General features: G+C 42.1%; 1 protein-coding gene across 8 annotated transcripts in view; it reads right to left on the bottom strand.

Moving 5' to 3' along the window:
- Positions 1-21,109, bottom strand: part of TENM4 (teneurin transmembrane protein 4) — a 691,021-nt gene that overhangs the window by 385,301 nt on the left and 284,611 nt on the right. The window contains exon 1 of one of the 8 annotated variants that reach the window (XM_025042570.1): positions 2,071-2,149. The exons of the other annotated variants lie outside the window; for them this stretch is intronic. The gene's annotated coding sequence lies outside the window, so the exon portion shown is untranslated. Of the gene's footprint in view, positions 1-2,070; positions 2,150-21,109 lie in introns of those variants that run through there. 8 annotated transcript variants of the gene reach the window in all.

Below are 21,109 nucleotides of genomic sequence, written 5' to 3' on the forward strand. Positions count from 1 at the left end.
CCTGCTGTAGATGAAATACAGAAAGTGCAGATTTCAAGAAGTTTTGCTGTGGATTTGATGTCTCTTGCAACATATGAGAAATGTAAGTGGAAGTCTCCAGTTATTCTGAAATGATTTCTTCTATTGGCCTACTGTATCTTGGCCTCAGCAATGCTCCAGGGCTAGCACACACAGTCACAGCTTTCCAACCCCTACGTTGGCTTGACAAGGTTGAGAGGCTCTTGATCAATAGAAACAGAATTTGAGAAACAGATGCATCCCAGAGGGTCTGAGTAATCCTGAACAGGTGTCTTCATTTCTCTGGGCTCCTTGTGTTACGTGGATAAACTACGTGTTCTTTGCCTCATCTTCCTCTCAGGGCTGGTGTCAGGATTAAATGAGAACATGCAAATGAAGGTGCTTCGTAAAACAGAAAACATGGTGTAACTGTAGGATGACTGTTACCATAACTACTCCTGGCAGAAAAGTACTCTTAAAATGATATAAAGTGTCCCCTAAATGTGAGGCATTTGTATGACTGGGTATAACTCTCGGCCAAGGTTTTCTGGAACAGAATCAAGTTCTCATACCACTCCAGCCAAAACAGGTGGAAAGTACACTTAGCAGCTGTCTTCTAGTTCTATAAGATTTATGGTGGGAGGCTGTATAGTGCCATGGCTATGAACCGGACTCCGGAGCCAAACAGTGTGTGTTCAAATCCTAGTACCACCACCTACCAGCTTATACAAATTATGACCTTGGTACAAGCTGATTCACCTTTCCAAGACTTGGAGAACCCTCATGGGGAAAATGGGGGAAAATAATAGCTCCATCATAGCGCTCTTACAAGGATTAACTGAGTTAGTATGTAAAGTGCTTGGAATAGTACCTACTATGGAGTAAGCCTTGTATTAGTATAATTAGTATGTTAGATTCTCCACTTTCTGAGAGAAAAGCTAAATAGAATAGGCAACAATTTCAGTCATCAATTAGAAAGCTGGGTGAGACACTTGGAAGGACTTCCTGGCAAGGCTGCAGTGTTCATAGAATTTAGAGGATTCACGATAGTGCCTTCTTGGCTTTTTCAGCAAGGCTGAGGCTCTAACACGTCCCAGATCTCCCTTTTAAAAACACCTAGCAATAGAACCCTGGATCCAGGGGAAGCCAGAAGCTGAGTTAGATAAAGGCTAGGCAAATGCTGACAAATGGCCTACAGCCCCATCTCCCCTGTGGACCTGTACGTGAATCTGTGCAAGGTCATGAGGGTTCAAGGAACAGCACTTGTGAAGCACTTAGATGTTGCCTGATGCATGGTAAGCACTATGGCCATTGCTATTCTTCTGTTTGTCCATCCATCTTCAAGTGACCATTATAAAGCAGTACTACCAAAAGAAATTTGTCATAATACACTTGTTCTATATCTGCATTGTCCATACGTCCAACTGGCCACATGCGGCTATTGAGCACTGGAAATGTGACTACTGTGACTCAAAGGAACAGATTTTTAAAACTTTTTTTCAAGTGTTCTCATGACTTTTAAAAAAGTTATTAAATTTTAATTAATTCAAATAGCTGCCTGTGACTAGTGACCATCACATTGGACAATACAGTAAGTAGCCATGTCATCGCTTGGCTTAACATCTTTCCAGGTTTCCAATCCTTTCAGCATACATCCAAGGCCCAGCACAATCTCCAGTTGAGCTCTCTAAGCACACCCTGCCCTGCAGCCACTGTTCTATACCTTTAACCTGCATACACTGGCTTGTGCATCTATCTCTCTGCTTCAAATGCCCTTTTCTCCTTGTTTGCCTGGTAATCTCTTTAGGAAGCGTTCTCAGGCTTCCTCCCATCCTAGCAAGGGTAAGGGCACCACCTCTGGCTCCTCCAGTCTCCAGGGCTTCTCTTTACTCTGGCAGGGTTGTGCTTGACTGATTACAGGCCTGTCTCCTTTTCTAATTGCTCCCTGAGGGCTGACCGGAGCCATGTTGTAGGAATGTCTGTACCCCAGTGCCATGCACCGGGCTTGGCTACGGCTGGTAATCAGGGATGCAAAGAGAACTAAAAGACGCAGGCTTTGTGGCCCCACAACACCTTCACTTTAGGAGAAAGCACTGACTTCCATCAAGGCCCTTCCACTTTCCAAGGCTGGATCTCTTAGCATCACTCGCATATACATTGTATTTCATCAGTCCGAAGATGCTAGCGATTGTAAGATGCATCACTGATTCAGTAATAGCCTTCTGGAGAGAAGAAAACAAACATCACAGTGTGGAAGTGACACATTGATTATAAGACACTTTCTGCTTTCAGAAATGTCAAAATGTAAAGGAAAAAAAATTGCTTAAAAGAAAGTGAGGCAGACCATGAGCTGCCTCTTAGGAGATGCCTCTCTAGAGAATCATTCAGTGGTAGCTCACGAAAGGCACCTTCCTCAGCTCCTCAGTCTTATTCTTATCCATCTTATTCCAATTGCTCTTTGAATGGATCAAATGGATATTTTAATTTTTTTTTTCTGATTATAGAAATAACAACATCCTATTGTACAAAATTCTTTTTCATCTCAGGGCCTTTGCATTAGCTGTTCCTTCTTCCTAGAACACTCCTATCACAGATTTCAACTGGACACCTCTCTCTTATTTTTCAGGTCTCATTTAAATGGCCTGACTGTGGAGCCACCTTCCCTTACCATCCCAGCTGAAGTTGGTCTCACCTTCCCCCAGTTTCTCTCAAATTAACTATCTCATTTTCATCTTGGCACTTATCAGCATTTGGAATTAATTGTGTATTTATTTATTCTCTGTCTCTTCCCAACAAGATTATAAGCTTCTCCAAAGCAAGGATTTTATCTAGTAGGTACTCAAGAAATTTTTGTGAGCAACTAAAAATACAGAAAAGCATAAAGAAAATAATCAGACTCCTTGTGTCCCCACTACTCAGAGAATCACAATTAACATCTTACTGCATAGCTATCCTTCCAGACATTTTCTGCATGTGTGTGCTCACACAGTCACTTAAAAAAAAAAAAAAAAAAAAAGATGCAACCTATTTATATTGCTTTAAATATGCTCCCCCCTCAAGTTACTATATCATCAACATCTTTCACATCCATATACATAGCTGGCCAGCCCTGTTTTTAAAGGGGACATACTATGTCCTTGTATGGAGTAACCCTAACTGATTTAACCAGCCCCTGCAGGGGGCATTTACCCCTGTGCAGGTTCTAAGTCCTACCTGAATAGCTGCCTGCAGCTAGTGGCTAAGCCATTACAGGCTTAGTAGTACAGTCTGATGGAAGACATTATTTTTTTAAAAATGAACTATCTTGAAAGGTCGAACGATCTTGAAATGTTGTATCTTGAAATATATAGATATGCACATGCCAGTAAAGTGCAATTTATCATTAAATTCTGTAATTTACCTGACTAAACCCACAACTTAATATAGCACGAGTATGAGCCACCAATTCACTCCAATTTCAGTTCAAAAGGATGAAATCACTATTTTTTCCCCTCTCAACTGTTTAATATGTAGTGTAAAACCAATCACTATAATTTGACTTCATTTGGAATTCTCCCTTCTGTCATTGCTTCCTGGCAATCATGTCACCTGTGTCCCCAAACAAATCCAGTCTGACATTGGGCAAAATTCTCCAGTTTGGAAACCTGGGAAGAAATAATATGTGAAAACATGGACTTCCCCATCCTTTAGGCTTTACACCATCAAAATCCAATTCTCTCTGCCCTGCTCAGCTCTGGTCTCAACTGCTTTCACTGCAGTTAGATATTAGAGTAGTGCTGATCCTTCATATGTAAACAGCACATCACAGACTGTCATACACATCCAATCTTTACCACACCTGATCCTCACAATAGCCTTAGGAGGTCGGCTGGGCAGGGTTATTGAGCTTATTTTAAAGATGAGCCAATTGAGGCTCAGGGCAGGGAAGTGACTTGTCCAAGGTCACACAGCAAATAGGAGGTCAAGTTGAGGCCAAGTCTTTATTTTCTGACTCCTAGTTCAGAGCCTTTTCTATTATATTAGGGGAAAGCTGAAGAAAGCCTGATAAGAGGGTCAGGGTGGTCAGTGCCTATCTCCCTCCCTCTTCTCCCAGCCAGTTTTAGCCCCATGGTGCTGACCTAAAGGAGTCCTCAGACTTCACTTTGGTAAGTATTGATCTAAACCAGATAGGTAAAGGGGTGACTCTGAGCAGCAGTCTGCATAAATGAGGTAATGGTGTAGCTGGGTAGTGGAGAGAATGAGCTCAGGACTGGGCAGATTCTAGTTACTATTATGAATGAAAGGTTCCAGGAGACATTAATTGTGCTCTTTAATAGCAAAATACAAAGTTGACAGCTTTTATTTTGAAATTTTCCTTTTCCACGAAATTTCAAAGTCTGAAAACCACTGATTTACACAACCAATAAGAAGTTATATTATTATTTTTAATTATCTAGATTCTAGTCACTGTGCTAATGTTTCACATGTGCTCTTTCTTCAAGCTTCAAGATAGATGTATGATACAGGAATTATTCCTCTTTTATAGACCAGGAAACTGAGGCTCAGAGAGGTTAAATAATTTGTCCCAAGTCACATAGCTAGTTAAGTGGCAAAGGCAGGATTTTCACCCAAATCTCTCTAGTTCCAAAGCGTAGCTAACTGGAGGAGAAGGGAAATTGCCCTAAGCATTACTAAGAAAGGATGCCTTTGTTCACTCACACACTCACTGACTCATTCACTCACTCACTCACTCCTTCATGAAATCTCTACTGAATACCTACTGGGGAGGAAGCTCAGCCTAATGGAAAGAAGGTGCTTGGGGATAGGCATTCCCAGGCTGGAGTCCTAGCTGTGACCCTTATCACCTGAGTGACCAGCTGGCCACCTAACCTCTCAGAGCCTTCACATATATTATCTTTCTAAAGGGGTTGCTGTGAGGCCTGACTGTATTAGCATGTGCAGAGAGGGCCAAGCAGTGCCTGGATAATACAGTAGGTGCTTGATGGACACCAGTCCCCTGCCTGTCCCTGAATGAAAGCCACTGTGCAGGTCACCAACCTTCAGGGCTTAGGGATGGAAGTGTTCTTTGATATCTTACTCAACTCTCCCACTTTACGGATGGGAAAATCAAGGTTCAGACAAAGATGGTGACTTGTCCAAGGTCACAGTGCAGGGTAATGGCAAAAATGGGACCAGAACTCAGATCTCCTGAGCCCTCATATTCTGCTCTTTCTGCAACAGCAGGTTAGTGACTATCTTGGTAACCAAATAAACTGTAATGTAAATAGAATGGAGATAAATGAGAACATTAATGACATGTTGTTGAGTAGCTTAAAGGAAAACTTTTTGACCAAAAAGTAAATGTCTAAAATGTACTTTCTTATTTATCAAACAAGTATACATCATTTACTCTGTGCTGCCAGGTAATAACTAAGGCCTTAAGAAACATGAACTCAATGCATCATCACTACAATCCTGTGAGGAAGTCACTATTGCTATCATCCTCATTCTATAGATGAAGAAGCTGAGGTGCTGATTGGTTAATAAACTTGCTCAGGGTTCTTCAAGAAGTAAATTGGCAGAGCTGAGCTTTGAACCCAAGCAGTCAGGCTCCAGAGTCCATACATATCATAATCACTATGCCATGCCACTTCTCACTTGGAATAATGAATTGCTTTCTACTATGTATACAAGAGTATACCTATAAATTACTTGAGAATAGTAATGACAATCATAATCATAGTAATAACAAGAAAATAAAAACAATACAAATAGACAGTTCCCTCTGTGATTCTTTTGGAAAACTTAATAGTACCTACCCAAGTTTCCAAAATAGCCATTCTACTTCTCCCTCTCTCCACCCCGCCTTCATTGCCCATGTCATTCCCTCCATCTGAAATGTTTCCTCTCTTGTCTGACTTCAAGCCTTGTACTTCAGGACTCAGCTTGAGTATCGCCAGCTCTGAGAATGTTTTTTAGATGATGTCTCCTCTCACAGTCAGTCAATGTTTCCTGGGTCAGTGTTAATGGTAGGGTTTGATACTGCATTCTGTGATGAAGATCACAAAGATGATGATGATTTTGCTGAAGAAACTTTCTCAGTGGTCTCAGATTACTCTGCTAATCCATAGTGCCCAGGAATAAGATCAGCCATTACTCCACTGAGGTGTGGCCGTGTCTACTTAATGCTCTCAAGCCCACAGACATTTATGGTACCCATTGGTACCTGTTACTGCATTTACTAAGCACCCTGAGCCTTTGGGGAAAGCATTGTCACCCTATTTGAGCAGGGAGGACCCTGCTTCAGGAAAGTCAGGTAACTTGTGTAGCAGAGCAGGGCTTGAAACCAGATTCCCAAATCCTCTCTCCCAGAGAAAGCTCTTTATGTAACTGTCATAGTAAAAACTAATTCCCACAAGAATCAGTAATAGATGCTAAATCAATGGGAGAAAGATTTGATGAGAAACAGGATATTTACATAGTCTTGAGGTATCTCTCTATAAAATACTTATTACAAATGGGAAAATGGCAGTGGGAGGAACTGGAAACCATCTGTGGTTAGTTTTATATGTGAACTTGACTAGACTACACTATCCACTTATTTAATCAGACTTTCAGACAGGTTCTGTGAAAGTGTTGGTAGATGAGGTTAATCTCTATAATCAGTTGACTTTAAGTAAAGATTATCCTCGATAATGGGTGGGCCTCACCTAATCAGATGAAAGATCTTAAGAGCAAAAACGGAGATTTCCCAGAGGAAGGAATTCTACCTCAAGACTGAAGCATCGACTTCTGAGTTTCCAGCCTTCTGGTCTGCTTAGCAGATTTCATATTTGCCAGCTCCACAATTGTGTGAGCAAATTCCTTAAAATAAATCCCTATCTAGCTAGCTAGGTAGGTAGGTAGGTAGCTAGCTACCTACCTACTTACCCACTTACGTATGTTTTTTTTCATACTCGACTGCTCTGCTTCTCTGGAGAACCCTGACTGGTACACCATTTTAACCAAGTGATCAAAGTTAACACCACCATTAAGGGGCAAAAGGATGTCGTGTGCCTTCAAATATTATACCCTCAGAAGTACACAAAATTATTTCAGTAGTATTACTTTTGTAACTGGAAAAAAAATAAAAATGTCAATTGAAAAATTAAGAAAAGATCTCTCTTCTTTCCTTAGGTGCTCTCAGGCCAGCGATGGTACTGACCACTGGACCTGGTAACTATCATGCACCTGACCCAGAAATGGACCCCTGTTTGGTGAATGTATTCAGATGAGAATCTGCCCTCTGTCTGCCCTCTCCTTCTCTCTGCGCCCCCCTCCCCACTTCCCCTTCCCTCCACAATAGCACACAGACTCGCAAACGCCCATAGTTGGTAATTTCCTTTCTGCCACCCAGCAGGCCCAAGAAAATTCCATCGTCTCAATTTGATGATGCCAGTGTAGCAGTGAGTCACTCTGCATACATCTGTGTATTCCTGTCAGAGCTGGTTATCTATCTAAGGAGGGATGTTAACATTTATAGCAGTGAGCAAGGATGTGTGACAGTTCAAGAAAGCAAGGTGCCAGCTACCTTTCTGAGCTGCAGGTGGTTTTCATGGAAGCAGAATATTGCCACTTATTATTTATTTCACTTTTCATTTTAAAAATGTGATTACTATAGCTCGCCAATAAATTTGGCCAAACACACATATTTATGAAGCAGTCTTGGCAGGCTTGGTGTGATGGCCTAATTGCTGTGAGGGCAGAGGCAGCCACATGAAGAGAGCTTCCTCCTGTCTGAATGTGAACTAGCCACATTTTGTAGGCTTTTGAATCAGAGGTTCTCAGTACATGGGAGATGAGCCCAAGAGGCCTTCTAGCTAGGAAGCAAGGGATGTGGAAGACTGACAGAACTTGAGAGGTCAGCTCTGCCATTTAGTGGAGGGAGCTTTGGAGCCAGGCAGGCGGCTGAAGATCAAAGCCCCACCCAGTTAAGTGAGCTGGACAAGTTGGGCAACCCCTCTAAGCCTCTAATTCTCCAAAGGTAAAATGGGCAGAAAGGGTTTAAAGATTCACTGAGAGGATTTAATAAAGTACACATTTACAAAATGCTGCCCAGTGCCTTCCAAATAATAGGTACTCAGCTACCTGAAGTTTAATGTTTATAAGAGGGTGTCCTATGGAACGAAGCTTGGGTTCGAATCCTAGCTCTGCTGCTTACTAGTTATGTGATTCTGGGCAATTATTGAAGGTTTCTGTGTCTCAGTTCTTTCAGCTGTAAAATGAAGACACTACCCACAGGGTTGCAGCAAGGATTAAATAAAATAATCCATACCTGGCATTTGGTGGGTATGTGATATAGCTGCTATTATTATTGTTGTTATTTCTTCTCTTACTTTCTCCCAACCTCCTTCCATAGTCTGGCCCAAATGACATTTCCTGCTGGTGAATTCTTACTCATCCTTTGAGGCCTAATTTAAATATCACTGCTTCTGTAAAGTCTTTCCTTATCCATTTAGTATAAATAATAGCATCCCCACTCTCTGCAGTTAAGACAACTTGTACATCTCCATCATGATCACTGTCATGTCCTGATATCTACCCTATTTTATAAGAAACCCTCTCTCCTGTATCATCTTTAGGAGTTTGCTGCAAACCTGCTACACAACTGCCCAGCCCTTATCAACTTGCAGCACATAGAGAAGATGGAAATCTTGGTCTGGCACTGCAGCCCCCTCCCTAGCTACCGTGGAGTAAAGGGGATTGATGGCTTTGCTGCACTATAACTCATTTGCAGCACATGGGTACCCTGTGTGGGTAGCTCTGGCCCGGTGCCTAGAGTCCATGGCGCAGTATTCACAGTGTGCCAGGGGAATGAATGTGTGCTGGTGAGAGAAAGGAATCTTGGGGTTTTCCTAGCAGTTGTCAATAATTTGAGTAGGACCACCTCATAGTGCTGGCCCAGGAGTGGACAGGACTATCTGTTTGGGCTTTTGAATCCACAAGTTGAAGCAGAGACCATAGACCCAGCCAAGTCCATGGAGATGTGCATTTCAGGTGAGTTCCAAAGTTCCAGGCCAGAAAAACGTCATCCTGCTCCATAGACTCCCCGTCTGGGAAGGATGGAAGGGATGTATCTATTCTAGAAGGGTGACACTGGAATCGGAGACCAGGTAGCTGAGGAATAGGCTCTTTGTCAATAAAACATGTGACTCTGCTTTCCTAGGCCATTAAGCTATGGCCATTTCCTGGGCCCGTGCTATGAAAGATCTCCTTTCCTCTTTCCATGGCTAACTCATTCACCAAAATAGTATCAGCTCCATTCACTGACGAGCATTCTTAGTACCTCTTCGATGTGCCAGGACCTGTGCTGGGCACAGGGGGGCACAGAAATGAGTAAGGCCATAATCCTGCCCCCAAGGGCCCACTCTGTAATAGGAAAACTGCCATGGAAACCCAAATATAATATGGTGCCACATAGATACCTCATGAACAAGGGACATGGGTCACATAGAGAAAGAAGGGGTGGGGTGGGGGTGGGGATCAAAGAAGACCTCAGAGAGATGTGGCCAAGCATGGCTTTGAAGGAATTGCTAGATGGAATCTGTGTGAAGAAAGCACTCAAGGTAGAGGGATCAGCAAATGAAAAATATTGTCTGTTTGGGGAACTCAAGTTAACACTGGGAGGGCAGTTTGTGAGCAGAAAAAGGTAGGGTGGATGAAGAGGCTGCAGAAGTAAACTTCAACTTGTCTCATCCCTTATGTGGGGTGCCCAGGAGAAACCCAAATATAATATGGTGCCACATAGATACCTCATGAACAAGGGACATGGGTCGCATAGAGAAAGAAGGGGTGGGGTGGGGGTGGGGATCAAAGAAGACCTCAGAGAGATGTGGCCAAGCATGGCTTTGAAGGAATTGCTAGATGGAATCTGTGTGAAGAAAGCACTCCAGGTAGAGGGATCAGCACTGAAAGATTTGGAGTTATGAAAAATATTGTCTGTTTGGGGAACTCAAGTTCACACTGGGAGGGCAGTTTGTGAGCAGAAAAAGGTAGGGTGGATGAAGAGGCTGCAGAAGTAAACTTCAACTTGTCTCATCCCTTATGTGGGGTGCCCAGGAGGTGATGTCTTCTGCCCAGCCATGAATGTGTGCTGCCATCAGCAGTGCCATTTGTGAATATTTAAAGAGGATACACACACATGTGACTATACTTGTGTCTGCTAATTTGTATATTTTTATGTATAAATAATATGACCAATCGAGTTCTAGGATGTGGATGGTTGAGCTCTGAGATATAAGACAATTCTTAGAAACTCAGGTAGATTTCACTATGTTGGGGATTATGGTATGTAGAGGGCATAGGGACAGTTGTGAACTGAGAAAAAGAGCTGGTTTTGGTCTCTGTGTTAGGGATGCTGCATATGCTTAGGCGGGTTGTTCACTGCTCAAGGACATACAGCTGATGAAGGTGTTTCAGAAATGGAATCACATATGTTCACCTGGGGTAGAAAGGGGCACCGTTTCCTAATTCACACAAAGGGGCTGTCTGGGCTCTGCTGGGTCAGATTGGCTGTGGTGAGTAGAGGTTCTTTTCAGTGGAAGAACTTCCCAAGTCCCTTCCAGCACTAATACTACACACACACACACACACTTTAGTAAGTTCACTTGGTTTCCTCATTGGTCAGATAGGATCATTTCTAGGCAAGATCTTCCAGTTTAGCCAGGCTATACTCACCACTACTCTGCTTTCCTTTTCTAGAGATCTCACCAGAGTCCTCTTCTTCTTTTAGGGCAGGGCCTCACATCCTCTAGGAAACCTTCCAGCCAACCCCTTCCCCCATCCTCTCTCCACTCCCAAGTCACTTATTGTTTAAATGTCCTATGAGCACCAACCAGTCCTCCCTGATGCAGAGTAAGTTAAAGATCAAATCTCGCTTCCATCAAGCACCAACTTGTCTTAAGAGGCAGAGGCTCCGGAAATGGTAATTCTTACACTATCATGGGATTCAGCAATTTTCAGGCCTCTTTTCAAACTGACTGACCCTTTCAGATGGGAACATAGGCTGACTGTGAAGGAAAAATGGAACATACTTAATGGCTGTACAAAAGCAAAGATGAAAACCTACTCTTTGTTTTATTGTCTCTGTGGGTAACAAAGCAGCCAGCCCTAGGGGTCAGAGTTGGCTGGGGGTCAGGGATATAGCAAGATTTCACTCAGGAAAGAGAGGAGGAGGAGAAGGGGGAGGGAGGAGGAAGAAAAGGGTGAGGGCTAATCCAAGACCCAGAGAGGAAAAGCATGGAGAAGAACTCATGTCCTTCATAACCTGATTCTCTGAATTTTTTCATGGGACTCTGTTACTGCTGCTCCCCACTCCAACTATTGGACTGGTGGTGTGTGGGGGAGCTTCGTATTTCATGAAATACATTTTAATCACCCTCTGCAATCCACAACACTCTGTAATTACAAGGCTCTTATGCTCAAGTACAAAAAAACTCACTGAAAAAGCAACATTAAGCTTGCAAGCGGAAACATGAAAATTCATGAGATGCATAATTAAGGATCCAATGACAATGTTAACTCTCCCCTTTGCCAGCCTAGGCACTGAAGATCACCAACAAAATGGGCAAATATAAACCCTGAGGTGTCTGCCACTGACATTGGGAACCCTGAGCCCACCATGCCTGCTCTCTCCCTGGATTCCCATTTGTTATTGCCAAAGGCAACCGGTGGGGTGGGAGGGCAGCTTTCAGAGTCTGAGCCCCAGGGGAGTGGGGATGGACTGGTCTACCCTTAGCGAGGAAGAGCCAAAGAGCTGTGTTTGAGAAATGACCCCAGTGCTTGCTGTAATCTGCAGAATCCTTAAAAGACATGGCTAGACCTTGATGATCTTGCCCACAGTCAAGGGAATTCAGGAGGGATGGGGGTTGTGGCCACCTCTCATCAGAGTGGCTTGAACACTCTAATTATCCCTCTACTCTTTGCCCTTAGTCCAGTGCCTCCTCAGTTCTCTCATCCAGGACCCTAACTCTGCCTCCATCTTGCTGCCAGTCCTACACCCTCTATCCACTCTAAACTGGACTCCAGGCCAATCTCTGTAACTATGCATTTCAGAAGTCCCCCACCTCCTCTTTCAGCATCAGGTGAATACAGCAGAACATAAGCTATAGTTGAAGTATGACCCTAATGATGTTCAATGGAAAAATAAATAAATGCAGAAAGAGAGAGGGAAATTAACCAAATGTTCACAGGTTACTTTGGGATTTGGTACATGTAGGACAGGGGCTAGGGAAAAGAGGAAAAGATTAACAGGGCTTTATATCTTTCTTACTTGTGTAAATTTTCACAAGGTGTATAACTTAAATCAAGAAAAAAATGAAATAAATTTTAAATGTCACCTCTGTTCAAAATTCTTTTGTAATTCCTTATTCTTTTTACATGACAAAATAGAAACCTGAAGCCTGGTATTTACAACCTTCTATGACCTAGTCCTTATCATAGGGCCGGCTTCATGGATATGTGACCTGTATAGTAACACAAGGCCCTCCACTCAGAGGGTCCACGCTTGGTTAAATGCTTTGCTATGGCTATCTTGAAATTCTTAATAAGTTTTCAACAAGCATCCTCATATTTTAATTTTGCACTGGACCCCACAAATTACATAACTGGTCCTGTTCATCAGAGTATCTTCCTCAAGAGAAATAACAATCTAATTATTCAGAACAGAACAGTACAGAGAGCAACAATTTGGACTGCATCAGGTGAGGGTCTCCAAGGCTGTGGCCAGGATGGTTAGGAAATTGTGCCATGAGAATTAGGGATGTTTGGCCTGGGTATGTGGAGAGCCAGGAGATACTGATCAAATGTTTATTGAACACCTTGTACATTCTTCTAGGCTCTAGGAACACAGCAATGAACAAAGCAGGCCAAGTCCCTCCTCTACTGAGCATTAGTGCTAGTCAGGGAAGATAGAAAACAAACTAACAATTATTTGTTAGGTAGTGCTATGAACAAAACTAAATCAGATCAAGGGAGGCAGAGAAGGCAGGAGGAGGAGGCCACATTATTTGATTTGGGACCTGAAAGGAAGTGAATAAGCACTTGGATGATGGAAATGTGGAAGATATAAACACATACACAGACAATTACAATACATTGTGGGGTTTGCCATGGAGCAACTCAGTGGAAGCATAACTGAGGAGCAAACTTCCCAGCCTGGAGTTAGGAAGGGGTCGGAAGAGACTGGAATTCAGTCAACTTTGAATCATCTCTTCCTTTCTTTTCCCCAACCCTCAAATCAGCAGAAACAACATCATATTGAATATAACTTAGTAATGTCTCTTCTGTCCTCACTATGATGGACTATCTCAGGTCTTCCTCTGAATCATTGCAATAAACTTGATCTGATCTTTCTTTCTCATGCTACACCCTCTCCTCAATGACTGCTTCTACTTTGGGCCTTCAGCCTGAAGTTGGGCCATTCTCCAGCTCTGACCTTTTTCTTGAGCTCCCAATCTGAATATCCAACCGCCTTTGTTCCTGAGGATTCCTAGCATCTGAAGGAAGGTGAAGCTAGCCAATTTTTCAGCTGGCCTCATATGCTGTTCCTATTTGGGCATTCCAAGGTGCTTGCTCAGGATACAAGAATCTTGCAAGCAAGGTGAGGAAACTGAGGCACAGAGGGATAGAGAGGACAAGAGCTTAACATTCATTATGTATAAATCACCAATTACTATGCCTACTCCACAGATGAAGAAACTGAGACTCAGAGAGACTAAGTAGCTTGCCCTAGCCCACACAGCTAGTAAGTGGTAGAGCTGAGATTCAAATTCAGTATCAAAGCTTGTCTGCTTAACTACTGATGGATATAGACTAGATGGTATTGCCACAGAGAAAAGAGTGATAAGTTTTTGTCTATGTCAAGATGATGTTTAACACAATACATGTGACAGTGCCCAGAAATAGTATTATAGCCACACAGATGGAAAGGATTATTCTTAAAAACGCTCTCCCCCAACCAAATCGCTATAATCAGGGTTTTATGTTAAATGCACTATGTGTGAGTTGCTTTTCAAAGGACTCCTTCTGTAAAGTAAGTAAACATTTTTTTTTTCTTTCTGAAAATGAATAATCAACTGTGATTTACCTACTACATAGTAAATCTACTGGAGTTGAAAATATATTGTCTGGGGCCAGGTAGACCTCAGGTTCCAGATCAACATCAGCCATGTTGCCTTGGACATGTGGATCACCTGGCCTCAGTTTTCCTTATCTGTAAAACAGTGATGATGATATGTACCTCACAAGACTTTTTTGGGGGGAAATAGAGAAAATTTGTGTAAAATGCTTAGCATGAATCCACATATGAAAAGTACAATTTTTATTTTTCAGGTGATCCAATTTACTAGTTCAGTTACTTAAGTTACCTCTGTTATTATCATTACCACCACTTTCACCGTCTTGTTGTCATCATCGTTATCATTATCATCATCATCATTTTATTCAGCTATCCAATTGAGCTATTTATTTTGCCATGATGATGATATTGATAATGCAAGTATTTAATTTGCTGTCAAATTCAACTCACGCATTTGTAAGAGAACTCCAACCCTAATGTTGACCTTGGCAGTAACCGCACTCCTGATGTCCTGACCACACTGTGCTCACATGGTTTTCTCCTTCATTAGCTCTCTCTTCATCTCAGAGCCAGGCATACACTAGCTGTGCTATGAGGGGAATCAGCATTCCTTTGGACCTGAGGGGCATAAATCTTTCCTGTTTAGGTTAAGTGGACAAGTGGGTAGTTTCAAGGCTGATTTAGAGTTCATGTGATGTCAAAGAACCCTAGTCTCTAGGAGAGGCTGTCATTTAGATGCTATGAATATGACTGGGCTTTGCCTAATAGTAACTTGGGCGGGAAAGGCTGTTAGGTGCTTGGCTCTGAGCACCAGGTGGGGATCAAACACAACAATGGCTTAGCCAAGGCTCTGCTTCCTCTAAGGATTCTGAAGAATATGCTCAACCAAATTTTCCACTGCCTCAAATGATGTTAAAGTCAATAAGTGTAGCTTTTTACACTTTTTCCCTGGAGAGCAGTGGCCACCTTCTCTTTCCATCTGTAAGTCAAAAGCCATTCGAAAGGATGTGGTAAGGCAACCCTCACTCTGCCTTGCTTAGTTTTTTTTGGCCTGAGGTAAATCATTAGACCTTTTTAAGTCTCAGTTACTTCATCTATAAAATGGGAATACCCACCTCCCAAAGGTAAGTGAGGGTCAAATGGAATCATTCATAATTAGCTATCAAGAAACATCAGTTACTTTTCTCCTTTCCCTTCAGACATATGTTTGCAAGGAACATAGAGAAAAAGCTCCAGAAGAAACAAGTTATGAAAGGAGATGATAAATGACAAAGGGAATAGGAACATTTTTGGTACATGTACTACATGTTAGGTATTATGCTGGGCCCTTTATAGATGCTATATTATACCATTTTTGGAATGACTCTGGAGGGAAGGTATTACATAATCCTTTTGTTAAACAAATATGCTAAATACACAACATAAAATTTACCATTCTTAACCATTTTTAAGTATATAGTTCAGTGACATTAAGTATTCACTTTGCTGTGCAATCATCACTACCATCCCTCTACAGAAGCTGTCCCCAACCTTTTTGTCACCAGGGACCAGTGCTTCTATGAGAATTTAATGCCTGATGATCTAAGGTGGAGCTGAAGCGGTGATGCTAGTTGGGGAGTGACTGCAAATACAGATGAAGCTTTGCTTGCTTGCCTCCTGCTATACAGCTTGGTTCCTAATAGGGTTAGAGACCCTGCTCTATAGAACTCTTTCCATCATGCAACACTGAAACCCTATACTCATTAAATAACAACTCCCCATCTCCTCCTCCTCTCAGCCCCTAGCAACCACCATTCTGCTTTCTTTCTCTATGAATTTGTTTACTCTAAGTACCTCGTATAAGTGGAATCATGCAGTATTTGTCCTTTTATGACTACTTTATTTCACTTAGCATAATGTCCTCAAGATTCGTCCATGTTGTAGCATGTATCAGAATTCTCTTCCTTTATTAAGGCTAATATTCCACTGTATGTATTTATCACATTTTGTTTATCCATTCATTAGTTGATGGACAATTGGGTTTCTTCTACCTCTTGGCTATTATAAATAGTTCTGCCATGACGTGGGTGTACAAATATCTCTTCAAGTCCATGCTTTCAATTTTTGGGCTATATACTCAGAAATGGAATTGCTGGATTATATGGTTAATCTATTTTAAATTTTTTGAGGAATCATTATACTGTTTTCCATAGTAGCCAACTATTTTACCTAATTTCTTTTTTATTCTTTCTTTTTATAAAATTTTTATTGATTCTTTTAAAAAATACATATTAAATATACTTTTAATATATATTTATATATATATTTTTTAATATATATATTTTATTATGGCGACATTGGTTAACAAATCCAGTAAGTTTCGGGTATACAATTTAACAGTAAGTCATATATATATTGTATTGTATGTTCGCCACCCATAGTTAGATTTCTTTCGGTCACCACATATATGACCCCTTAATTCAATTTTAAAGATGATATATCTAAGGATGAAAAGCTAAGAAATTGGCATGAGGTCATATAGTTTAGGAAGGGACAGTCAGATGCCAATGTGGGTCTAACATGCTCTCATTCTACAGAGAAGTTTTTCTCAAAGCCTGGGCTCATCCGGAAACATCAGAATAATTCAGTGTACTTGTTAAGATATAGATTCCTGGCTCCCAATTCTAGAGAAACAGAGTCACTAGGGCTAGGGCCCAAGAGTCTGCATTTTGAAAACAAAACAAAACAAAAACACAAAGAAACCCTGGGGAGTTTCAGGTGGGCAGTCAGGTTTGGTAACTACTGTTTATTATTATGATAGTCATCATGATCATGCTTATCTTTATCAAAATTATCCTCAGAACCATTCCTTACCCAGATCAGCTTACTGACTTGTAAACATGTGGGAACAGTGGGAATGTAAGAATTATCAGGAAATCTTAACTCTGATTTGCTCTCTGGCAATTGCTGACTTTTCAAGGGTGACACACTTAGTATTCTAATCAACAAGGCATCAGCCAGGGGACTGCCCAGGCCTTTCTTAAGTTCCTAACACTCATTAAGCAGCTCAAGCCATGTGTTCTTAAGTGTGTGTACAGGCAAGCCACTGGCATTTTAATCTCATTAGTGAATTGAAGCCCTAAGATGCAGTAGCCACTGCAGCCTTTGTCCTTATAGGGTGAAGTTCTTCACTCCATGAGACTGGCCACCTGTCTCTCTGCCATTTCCCACCCATCCTCTCCAGCTTTGCATCCTCTCCTGGGCCCTGAGCAAAAGGGTCTGGGATATCAGAGCTTGATGACTTTCAGGGCACTGGCTTCAGATGGCTGGATAACCAACTCAGGTAACCAGGCTGCCTATATCCCAGAACAGATATTAAATTATCTACCACAGCCTGACTTGTTGCGTTGGCACCAGGCCACAGGCGCTGCTCCCTGAATTCAATTGTCTGTGTCCCTTCCCCCATCAGCACTCTTGATAGAAGCCAGACAAGGCTGTGGGGCCTTGGGAATGAAGCATCCACAGGCAATTTTTCCAACACAAAGCCCTCATTGTTGGAGGGGGAAGGCCTGAGAGAGGCAGAGGGAGTGCTTATCTTCTGTCAACTCCAGATAGCTGAAAAGTCTCCAGTGAAAATGACCTTATAAACTAAAAGATGGAAGAATACACAAACAACGTAACTATGACCATCTTCTTCTCTGGGACAGAAGGAGCTTGGGCTTTCTCTGCAAATGTTCATAGACACACACACACACACATTAATACATATACGCACTCATTATTCTGTTCAAACTAAATCAAGAGGCAAATGTAAAACAGACGCATCCATCTATTCATCCAACCATTCATCCATGCATCCATCCAGTCATTTGTTTATTCGAACATTAAGTTAGTGCCTACCATGGGCCATGAATATGCTGGAGGAAACAGCAATATTTTAGATCAGAGATTTCTAACTGGGGAACATATTGTTACTGGAAGAATCTGGGACCTATACGTTAGTTCACCAAGCATTGTCTATAACTGAATCAATGTCTTACACAACATATATAGGGGATTTTATGATTAATACATGGTGAGTTTAAACAGTATGAATCCACAGCAGCTTTCTGTCATTATATATGTTCTCAGCCAATGAAAGCTGAAAGTATAAATACTAATCACAGGAAGATTGGGACATGCTCTAGACAAATAGAAGTACAGAATCATCACATGTGGTTTCATGCAAGGAGATGAAAACAACCACAAACATAACCACAATAACTAACTTACTATGCATTGGGTATTATTCTGAGTGCTTTATTTGTTAATCCCAACATATATCAGAGAGATGTTACTGTTCTCCCATTTTGCAGATGATAAAACTGACCATGGAGAGCTTCTATAATTTGCACAAGGTCACACAGCAGTAGAGGTGAAGCTGGGATTTACTCAGAAAGTATAGATCCACAGTCAGTGATTTAACTATCCTTATCACGGTGACTAGGATCATCTTGTCCCAACCCTCATTTCAAAGGTGAGGAGACTGAGACATAGAGAGGTCATGTGACATGTCCAAAGTGACATGGTAAGTTCTTGAGGGAGCTGGGATAAGAACTCAGCTTTCCTGTCTTCCATTCTAGTTTCGGTACTATTTAAAGAAGCCTGACTTCAGCCCAAAGTTAAAGTCAAAATAATCTGGGCTTGGGGACAAAGGAAAGGCAAGGGATGCTCAAAAGCTCAAAAGCTCAAAGTAGAATAAACACTGTCATATTATACAACCTAGAGCAGTTTTCTTTTCCTGGGTTACTTTGTCCAGGATTTCCTTGGGAAAAATTCCTGACACATGGGAAGGGAAACCCAGGTTGTGCTGAAGGTACTGGGGACTTAGAGTTCCCAGCCTAAGTAGCATTATTTTAGGCATAAAGGACCAGTGGTGGAGCAATCCAGCCAGCTCTTCCCTGGCTTAAATGGACTTCATTTCTCTCTAATTAGCATCTCACAGCCAGGAAACCCTAGGAATGAAAGCCCTGTCCCTCTGAGCAAGTGGTACCCAATTAAATCCCAATGTTCTGTCTCTGGCTACTGGATGCTGGTCCAGTCTGAGAGGATGGCTCAGGAAGCCACTGTTTGTTGGAGAACATGTCTTTGGGAGACAGCAGGTGGCAGTGGCAAGAGTTAAGAGTCTGATTATCTTGGAGAGGAATTCTAGACACACTGGCTGTGTGACCACAGACAAGTTTCCTAATTATTCCGGGCATCGATTTCTGAATCTATAAAATGAAGATAATACCTTATTTGTTTATGAGTGAACATATGCAAAATACTTCACACAGTTTTGCTCTGAAAATGAGAATATAAGATCAGTCTTTCTCAAACCTTTCATTGTAGAAGAACCGCTTTTTATTTTTCCTAAAGAAAATTTTTCCTAAAGTAACATTCTAACATCTAAGGGAGATCAGAGTAGCCTCTGGGTTGGTGAGGAGTTGGGTGCTCAGGATCCTGCCTATTTTGTTTCCTTTCCTCCCACAGTGTTTTTGCAGTTCCTCTAGAGAACACAATTTACCTATGTAATCACCAGTCCCCTTTCAACTGTAATTAAGAAAAAGAAAGAAAGGAGAGAAGGAAGAAAGAAGGAAGGAGGAAAGAAAAGGATGCTTTTGTTTGTCTAACTGAAAGGAGAGTTTTATTTGTTGAGCACCATTACCAAGATGAACTTGGTTCCTACCCTCATGGGCATACAGTCCAGCAGAGAAGTTAGACCAAGAACATGTAATTTAAAAATTAAAAGGTGATTTTAAAAGGAGGGGCCTCTATGGAACACAAAGCAGGGGTTCTGATTTAGTTTAGTGATCAGGAAAGTTGGGACCTGGAAGATGAGAGAAGACGGCTATTGGACTAGCTGATCGGCGGCAGTACAAGAGAGAAGGGATTGGATTTATGGGGTTTTGGAGATGGCATTACTAGGACTCGGTGTCTGATTAGACATGAGGTCATGACAGAGAGGGTGCCCTCAAAGATGACACCCAGGTTTCTGGCCTATGAGCCAGGTTTGAAGCTGAAAGTAGCAGGTGAAAAGAAAAAAATTCCACCAGCTCCATTATCAGAATCCCATAGGATCCAACATGCACCCTATGCCCAGTGTTCACACAACTGTCCATTCTTCCCCAGGGAGACAAAGGCAGGAGGGACTGATTGCTACCATGCCTCATGAAAAGCATTAAGGTCGTGAGAACTCTATATGGCCTACAAAAACATCTGTAGGCAAAAGCGATTCTGAAAAGTACAGCAGCTGCTTGCAGTAAATTAATAATAGATGTGCTGGGCTCCCTCAGAAATATTTACCCAGCCAGAGTGGTGGAGCTTCAATAACTAACTGGGAATGGAACCTAAGCCTTACCTCAAACAGCCCTGACTATTAAAAATGAAGAAGCATCATCTTGGCTGCCCCAATACCGGTGGGGAAAAGCAAATGTGCAGGTTGCTTTGCCCAGGAAAATGAGGATTGCAGTCTACTGGGAAACACAGGGAAAGGGAACATGGACCAAGGCCCTGGGAGGTAACCATTGAAAGATGCCAACAAATGCTAGTTTATATGGTACTTACCACCTCTAGACCCCTACGGACCATGCCTATATTAATACTTAATCTTGGTGCTATTAAGCTGTGCACTATTTTTAGGGCCGTTTTACGGTTGAAGGTGCCGAGACACAGAAAAGTTAAGACAGCTTGTCTAAGGAACCAGCTAGGATGTGATGGAGCTGCGATTCAAACCCACACAGTCTGGTTTCAGAGTGTGTGACCTAAACCACTTTGCTGTTGCTGCCTCCAGTTGCATTTTCCAAAACAGTCGAGGGAGTGGGGCAAGTAGGAGAAGAGACCCTACATTTACCTGCCAAAGGCATACTTGCACAGCACCATTGCCACACGTGTGCTCTCTGGCTCTGGCCTCTGCTGAGAACTCCAGACTCTTCTCACCAGCAAGCACAGTAGCCATTCCTTCATTATTAACTACCTACTGAGCACTTGCTGGGGGTCAGAGCCTGTGCTAGCTTCAGA

The sequence above is a fragment of the Pteropus alecto genome, unplaced genomic scaffold, assembly GCF_000325575.1.
Source record: "Pteropus alecto unplaced genomic scaffold, ASM32557v1 scaffold7, whole genome shotgun sequence".
NCBI lineage: Eukaryota > Metazoa > Chordata > Mammalia > Chiroptera > Pteropodidae > Pteropus > Pteropus alecto.